At 30.4% G+C, this 9,407-nt stretch overlaps 1 non-coding gene across 1 annotated transcript; it reads right to left on the bottom strand.

The window, feature by feature from the left end:
* Positions 1-3,470: 3,470 nt before the first annotated feature.
* On the bottom strand, positions 3,471-7,880 carry LOC100252382 (uncharacterized). Its single transcript, XR_009467104.1, has 2 exons — positions 7,486-7,880; positions 3,471-3,787 (listed from the first exon to the last, which is right to left on the bottom strand). It is a non-coding gene; the product is annotated as an uncharacterized LOC100252382 (transcript).
* Positions 7,881-9,407: the final 1,527 nt, after the last annotated feature.

Genomic DNA, 9,407 nt, shown 5'->3' on the forward strand with positions numbered 1-9,407 from the left:
TTTTCATATGGTACTAAAAAAGGTATCATATTCCTACAATATTTGAAAATAATTTTGTTATGTCATCAATTTATTGTTGGAAAATATATTTTAACATTTTTTTTAAAGGAAGGATAATTTTGATATGTTTAAATTTTTAATTAAAAAATCTATTTCTTTTATTGTATTTATCTACTTTGAAATTGTTTTATTTATCAAGAAGAACTAAACAAGAAACTTCATGACAAATGGCCTGTTTAATAGTTTTCTGCTCTTTAGAATAATAAAACACGTTTGGCAAGTAAAAACTGTTTTTTATTTTTATTCTTAAAGACAAAAAAAGAAAAATTTGTTTTCAAATAATATATTTTAATTATTTTATATTATTTTCACTTATTTTTAAGGGTTGTTTTAAAAAATAATTATATTAACATATAGAATAATTAAAAACAAAGCACAAAATATAAAAATTATTTTTAAATATATATTTAAAAATATTCAAAATGATTTAGAACTATTTCAAGTTCTCAAACAGTTTTTTATTCTACAATATATCAAAGAATAAATTTTAAAAATTATTCTTAGAAATTATTTTTCATAATTATTTTTAAGAACAGTTATCAAACAAGACAATTAAGTTTTGTTTTGTCTTTTTGTTTGTTTTTTTTTTTTTTTTCCTTTTTTGCGGGGAATTGAGATGAAGGTGTCAAAGGGGTTGTCCATCAGTTGAAGTGTATCTTATATGTTAGTTGAAAGTAGAAATTGAAAACCATTTTCTTATATTTTATTTCACTAAAGAAAATATAAAAAAAGAAAAATATAATTAAAATTAATAAAAAAATTTATATAATTTAAATTATTTAACATTTGCATAGAAGATGAAAAATTAATAAAATGAGTTTAAAATAATGTAAAACAAAATTTATTAACTTTAGATCTTTTTTTTAATTATTTTCACTTTTCTTTCCTTCTACATTTTCTTTCTTTATTTTATTTTCTTCGAATTTTCCAAGAATCAAATATAACCTAAAAATCTTGAAAAAAAATGGAAAAAATACAATTGTTTTTAAATTTGAGATACACCTATTTATATCTTTTTAGATGTTGAAGTTCATCCATTTGTTCACTTGTTTAAACTTTTATATATTAAACTCTTATAATTCACCATATATTTTTACACCAAACTATCAATATTAGTAAAAGCCCATTAAAAGGAAATTTAAAAAATTATGGTAATGATTGTGATAATACAAACCCTTTGAGGGAAAGGAAAAAAAAGATAAAAGAATGATTTATCATAATTATTTAAATAAAAAAAACAAAAAAACAAAAACAAAAACTATAGACTTGGGTTATGATTGCTACTCATGCTATTCAACTTGGAAGACATCTCATGACATTTTTCACTTTAGGGAAGGATGTGGAGTCCCTTCCATGGTTGAAAGGGTGAGGTCCCCTGTTTCCATGGAAGGTAATGGACCCTAAAGAAAAAGAACTATTTTTAAAATCCTCTTCAACTTCAAAGTAAACAAAGTTAACAAAACAAGTACAAAGCACATGCACCAAGGGTCCATGACTCAAATTGATGTGCCATTTTCTATTAGTGTTGTTGTCATTAACACCCTCAAATGTCAACCTGTTCCTTTTGGGTCTTTTCATAGGATGGAATAGTGGGCATCTTATGAAGCATCGTTTCAATATCCTATCAAAAAGAAAATCTTAATCCCATATTTAAAAATATAAAAAAAATGATGGATATTAAATATTGTGGGTAGATAAAGTCTAGATTTTTTGTTTATTATTTTTTTTTATATTCTATCATAGAGAACAATAAGTATGATTGCTCCTCATGTTTCAACTTGGAAGACACCTCATGACATTTGACTTTATAGGGAGGGATGTAGAGTGAGTTCCTTGGTTGAAGGGGTGAGGGTAATGGAACAAAAAGATAAAAGGGCAAAATAGTATAAAAATCCTATTCATTTCAAAGTAAACAAAGGTTATTCAACAAGTACAAAGCACATACACAACACCCAATTGATGTGCAATTTTCCTATAGTATTGTTGACTTTGTTGTAGCCATATGACACCATCAAATACCAACTTTTTCTTTTGGGTCTTTTCATGGTGTAGAAAATTTGCTATCATATTAGGCACCATGAGAAAATTTTCAATATTGTATTAAAAAAATTAATTAAAAAAAAGTGTGTTTTGATGTACACTTTTTTTTTTTAAAGTTATTTAAAAATAATTAAAATTTCATGAAATCCATTAAAAATCAAAGTGGTCTTGCAAAATGGAGTCAGATCAACGAGAATAAATGAGGAAAATATGAAAAAGAAAACCAAACAAGAAAAAAAGAGGAGAGACTTGACAAAAGAAATCGGAGCAAAATCTGTAACAAAAAAGAATTGACGGATTATGATATGGTGGTATATACCCTTCGATTTTATCCCAGTATCTTTAGTTCCAAATTGTTTATATCGTACTAGGTGATGAATGATCACACGAGGAAAAATATCATTGTATTTTATAAATGATTTTATTATTTTATATCTAGTTCTCATTTGTCGTGTAATCTCATAACAACCCACATACTTAGTAGCATCATTAAAATTGTAATGATTTGTGTTGGTGCGGAGGGAGATAGTAATGTGGGATATACTCTTATTTTATATATTCCACCGACCACCCCCTTCCTTTTCAAGGATGTTGTTCAAGAAAAAGGCATACTTTCCATTGATAAACTTTATTGAATTGGGGAATACGCCATCAGATTCCAATGGGTGTCACATATTTTGATGAGACTGGTTGACTTGGGAGGGGATTGGCTGAGTTTTCTAAGGGCCTAAGGGCTCAAAACCCAATGGAGGGTTGTATGGTGGGCTTCTTCCAGATAGCCTTATCCCTATTCCCCATGGATAAACCCTTTTCCCTAGAAAATGGATAACTGACACTCGGCTAGAGTTTAAACACTCTGATTTCTTTGAGCCACCTCTTGGCCCTAAGAATTCATTCCGAAGCGATTTGATTAAGTTCTTAATTCAAATAAACAACTGTTTTCATTACAAATACTTTTTAAAAGAATCTTTTTATAAACTAAAAAAATGATTGATAATATTTATTTTCTTGACCTCAGGTATTTCTTGAACTAATAAATAGAGGAGAATTTTTTACATTTTTCTTTGCCTCAAAACTTTTTGAACCAAAAATAATGATACTTGGGTGGCACTGGCACTCCATGCGATGCAAGTGACAATAAATGATTAACTAGGGTTCTTGACATCACATGAATCACGTATGAAACAAATGATAAGTATGGTTGAGTAAGAAGAGGAAGAGATATAAAGAATTTGCAAGTTAAAGGAGACATGCAGGTGTAGTTCTATGATAATAGAGGTAATGCATGCTTAGGTCTATTCCATAAGATCCTCTCACCAATATACACACTGTTAGATGCAAGGAGGTCAAGTCTATTATTAGCCCATCTCTTTGGCTTTAATAATTTTTGCTTTATTAATAGAGTTGCAACCATATGGTTTGTTCATTTCATAAAGCAATTAAATTTCTAGTTGAGAGCTTAAAGCATCAAGTGCAGCTATAGCACTAGCAAGCTTAAAACACCAAATGTAGCACTGAAAGCAACACACCAAATTGACAATTCATAACTTCAGGCTCCTAGAGATTACACAATAAAATTACCAGGCCTCAAGTCCATTTCAAGAAAGCTTTTATTGAATACCACTCAGACACAGAGGGAGTCGACTTCAAGGTCCAAATTTTGCTCCACCTTCCACCGAGCATTCGCCTATGTCATCATTCATACAAGAAACAATCAATTCCAAAGATAATATAAGTTTTATATGGAGCAGAGAAGAAAACTAAAAGAGAAGAGATATCATGTTTTGTTTGTTTGCACCAACTTAATTTGTCAGGTTCCCAATCATGTCAAACCCAATAGAGCACGTTATAAAAGGTCAGTATGGCTTTCAGATGAAAAAAATTTCCACAAAATATCAGAACTGCCCCCTCCATGCTCTATATTGCTTGCCTTGACAGAGGACCAAACAACCCTGACTCTGGTAAACCATGCTTCACAGGGAAATGGAGCCCTATTAAAGACCCCAAATCAAATTAAGAAACCAAAAAATTAAAAGAATATCAGTCCTTCAACGACTAATGATATGAAACCACTGATGGCATGATATCATGCACTTGCATCTTTTAATCTTCCTTGCAGTTTTTTGTGGCCTTCGGGTTGAATTCATTCCATTCAGATTAATAGAAGTAATCCAGGGAGGTAAAGAACTCCATTATGTGCAGAAATTTTTTTAATAGGTTAGGAGAGAAAGAAATGTAAAAAAAGTGTCACCCTCTGTATGGGAACTAAAAGGGGATTTAAGGGCTTTAAACAATCATGAAGTGTAGAGGGATGAACAACTACCAATTTCCAAACCACTGGGCTAATTTGGCACTGAAACATGCCTCATAAGGTTGAGGAATACAACTGGGTTAACCACCCATAAACGGGTAAATAAACAAGATGCTCCAGAGTAGAACAGTGCATGAACCCCAATATCAGTGTCATGTGTGAAAGGATGGTAAAACTATTGACTACTACTTAAAAGCTTAGTATCACTGAAGAAATGAAATTTATGATAAGTGAATGAGAGATAAAAGGGAAGAAGAGAAATCCTTGATAAAGGGAGAAACAAGTGAGGGGCTCTAACAACATTGCTTGCTAGATTTGGTCAACAGGTCTTAATTTTCAAAAGTTAGCATATTGACGCAAACATTAATATGAAAAATTATGTCAACATGTCACATGATGTATCAAGGTATATGTTATGCAGCAAGGTTAATGTTCAAGAGTTTCTCTTAATAAGGGATTGACTCTATTTTTTTTTTCTGATAAATAAGAGTGGGCATTAAAAAGCGCAACTAGCACACCAGAGTACACAAGTCATTACAATAAGGGATTGATCTATTTTAACCCACTGCATATCCTCACTGGTTTTTACATTAAATTTGCAATCTAATCATCTTCAATTATCTCCTCTTGTTCCTCCATTCTACATCTTATCTCTACAAGCAGTCATATTCTCCGTTGACTCCTCAATTTGAGAATGCAATTCATCATTTGCACATTCCTTAAGAAATTCAATCTAAAGGATGCTTACTTTTTCTTTTTTCTTTTTTTTTTTGATAGACAAAGGCATATTGAATTAATAAACGCCAAAAAACAGGGAGCATACCCGATGTATACAGGCAATATACAAACAAAACCCAACCAGCCTGCAGAAAGGAGAAACAAGACCTACAATAGGGAGGAGGAGCTAGTCTCCATTAAGGACACCCAAAAATTCAAAAATCTAAAGGATGCGTGCGGAATCAACAATCTAACATTGACCAATTAATCTTTCATGCTTTGTTTTTAACGATCACAAACTTAACGACTAAGCTAATTCAGTCCATATATGTGCCTCCTAAAGTTAAGACAATCAATAAAAAAGCACACTAACAATACATCCCAAGATAAAAAGTACAAAAAGCTTTGTCTCCTAATATCTGCATCATGTGTAGGAAGGAAGGCCATATCATACACTGCATAAAACACTAATTTCACAAAACAAATGAAACGTACTAAATGCGTAAGGAAGATGACAAGGAAATATATCCCAAAAGATGGGAAAAACATGTAAGAGGCTCTGATACTATTATGTGATTACTGGATTTGGTCAAAAGATCTTAATTTTTTAAATTCTGTTCAATTTTATGCTACAGTAGTTCTAGTCAACATCAGAGATGTTCTCTAGAAAAGAGAAGAATGCATCTATACATGCCAAAAAGGTGAAGGGATTGAACAAGTGTATTGTTTACCTTTTCACAATATAACACATGAACTATAGAAAACAAAATAAAGAAAAACATAGAACCTTTTTCTTTTCTTTGATATGCAACTACATGAAGAAATGAAGGTGTTCAAGCCCATCCAGACGCATGAACTTGGGTTTCTGGCACAATCTCCAACATAAAGCTATTGAATTATGTTTCCATGTGTTTGACAACAATGTCCACACCCACATAAAAGGAAAAAAAAAATAAATAAATAAAATGACAAAATGCTCAAAATTGCTTCAAAATGGCTATAAAAGTTGGTAAGTTTGAGGCAAATGGTAGTTTTATGATAAAAAGGAAGATTTTCACAACTTTTTTATTTTTCCTGCCATGATTTACTTATTCCGTCTTGGCCTACTCTAATTAGAATGAGGAAATGGGAAAGAAATGATAACAAGAGGTCTCCCTCATTACTGCATTTTATTCTAAAGGCTTTAAGCTTCATTATCATTCGAAATAGAAACACAAGATACAATTGAATTTTCTAATTAAAATTCATCTCCCACTCATCAATTGCTGCATGCACCAACCTTCTCAACTTGCATCATCACATCCCAAATATTTGGACATAATGGAATTCATTTGACTTTGTCCCCATTCTTCCCGTTTCACACCCAAGGCTTTAACATTTACTTCTTTAAACACATGTTTCTATCATCAGTGTACCTGTGGAATTTTTAGTAGTTTGATTGCCACCCCTCTGGTATATGTTCAATTGTTTTCAAGAGGAAATAAGTACCCATTTCACATTGAAAGATGGTAGGTTTTCATTGAGGCTATGTATAGCACAAAAAGAATGTAACAAGCCCGTTTTCTCCTGGGAGTGAGAGGTTAACCAGAACATATGATTTAATGGTTAATTACAATCATTCTCAGCATGCTTGAGAGACTTCTGTGTAGCTTATGCTAAACCATAATCCAAAACAAACAATTCATATATGATATAAAGCTTCAAATTTGATCATGCTAGACAACTGTAACCCATAGTTTCAATACATCCAGTGGAAACTGCATAATCAGACTATTCAGATGGGAATTCAGAGAGAACATCCAACAAGAATCTTATATCCGCATTCTGCTCTAGGTAATCAATTGATCAAGGCTATGTTTGGTTCCTGAAAAATGCTAAGTAAAATATATATATATATATATGCCATGAAAACGATTTTCTCATGTTTACAAAACGAAAAAAAGGATTATTAAGGAACTCATTTTCCCAAAGAAAATGTAGATAAAATTTCGCAAAAGTGCAGAATTCCTCCTTTCATGACAACCAAACAAGAGAATTTTATTCCTTGCCGTTTTCTTTCCTTATATTTTTCCGCCCCATCTTCTTTATCTCAAACTTTCCGGCAACCAAACATATCCCAAAGATAAAAACACAACCTCCATTGCCTATCATGGTAATCAGCCCCATTTCAATTCAAGGGAAAAAAAACCCTAGAAGCAGATTACAATCTGATCACATAATAAGAAATGAATGAAACCGTAAACCCTAAAGGCCCTATCAGAGAGGATTAGAAGATCGAAAATAATAAAAGACACAAATCAAATCGGAAATCATAAAGAGATGAAAAAGGAGCCCTAATCGGAGAGTAGACAGCGGACCTCAGTGAGATTGAGGAGAGGTGTGGGAGTTAGAATGGGAAGGAGCGTATAGCTTGTTGTAGGCGGCTTCGCCTACGAGGTAGATGCTGAAGGCGACGACGGCGATACCGAGGCCGGGAGTGGCGTGGCGGAGCTGCTTGTTGAGCATGGGGTGCTTCCTCCACTCGTCCCTCCTCCTGAAGAACTCTCCCGTTGGTCCCAGCGGCTTCCCCATCTTCTCTATCTCTTTCTCTCTCTACTGATTTTCTGATCTGATTTGCAGTTGAAAATCCTGTTTGGGCAGCCAGAAAATGAGCCCTTCCTATATCGTATGTCAAAGCGGGTGAGTTCACTCGTTGAGTGACACAGGGTTTTGAGGTTTTCGAGTTGCCTTATTCAGTTTTTTTGGTTAATTTAAAAAATGATTAATTTCACCAAAAGTTTAAAAAAGGCAAATGAAATTAACCATTTTTTAAAAACTCAAATATAAAAATTATATTTTATTAATTTATTTTCCTTTTAGTATAAAAAATTTTCAAAATATTTTCCATATTTTTAAATTTTTCTAGAAGATTCCAAATGGTGCCTTAAATAATTTATTTTTAATAATCTATTTTCGAAGCACGCTATTAAGAAGTTATTTTCCATAAAATAAAAAAAAAAATTAAAACAAGTTATCTAAGAGGAAAATATATATTTTATGTTGTAAATAACATAAATAATAAAACTATTTTTAAAAGTAGATATGTTTATAAAAAAAAATTTTAAAAATAAATTATGATATTTGACATTGATCAATGAGAAATCTCCTTTTAATCAAGTAAATGTATTTTAAAATCATCAAAGTTCATTTCTGTTTATATGAGACAGTCTACGAGATTTGGATTTAGTCAATATAAATTGTATTGAAGTTGATTTTCAACCTTGATACAAAGAATATTGTGTTTACATATGATTAATTGTAATATCTCACATCGAGTGGAGGAGTAAGTTATTGACATTATATAAGTATAAATTTTTCTTAACTAAATAGATCTATTTTAAAACCGTGAGAGCTATTTTAAGTTCAGAATGAACAATATCTATAAAGTTGGGACACGTCTATATAAAATAGACTTAAAATTAATTATCAAAATGATATTTTATCTTATATTATTTATTTATAGTTTAAAAGTTATACATAAATTTCTTTGCCTAAATTTTGATTGCAAAATTTCACAATAAATTATTTAGAAAATTAAGAAAAATCTGTTACTAAATATGTTAATAATATCCTTAGTATTCAAAGTTAAGGGAAATATATGGAGAAAAAAATAAAAGGAAATGATAAGAAAAAAAATCTAAGGATATGTTTGATAATTGTTTTAAATAATAGTTTTTTTCATAACAAAAAACCAAAAAAACACATTTGATAACAAAAAAATATTTTAAAACAAAAAATAAGGTGTTTTTAGAAATTTTTTTTTTACAATTTTTGTGTTTGTTTTATGGGAGTTCTTTTAGAAAATAATTGCACGAACATATAGAATGATTAAAAATAAATCATTAAACATATTTTTTTAAACATATTTAAAAATAGGTTAAAAATATTTTAAGTTTTCAAACAACTTTTGTTCTATAAAATTTTAAAGAAAAGTTTTCAAAAACCGTTCTTAAAAAATATTTTTTAAAACTAGTTTGGAAAACAATTACTGAACAGGTCATAAAAATTTTCATTATTTGGTTGTGCATAGAGAAATTTAGAGAAATGTTTTTTTTTTTTTTTTCTAAATGATGCACTTTCCATAATTGTTTAATAAATAAAGATGAAAAAAAATAAAATATATATAAAATGATTTGAATAACATGGATAGGCGTAACCAAACATTTTGAAACTTTTATTACAACTTATTTATATTTGCAGTAGATAAATACCATAATACTCAAATTAGAATGCGTTGAAA

The sequence above is a fragment of the Vitis vinifera genome, chromosome 12 (assembly GCF_030704535.1).
Source record: "Vitis vinifera cultivar Pinot Noir 40024 chromosome 12, ASM3070453v1".
Taxonomy (NCBI): domain Eukaryota; kingdom Viridiplantae; phylum Streptophyta; class Magnoliopsida; order Vitales; family Vitaceae; genus Vitis; species Vitis vinifera.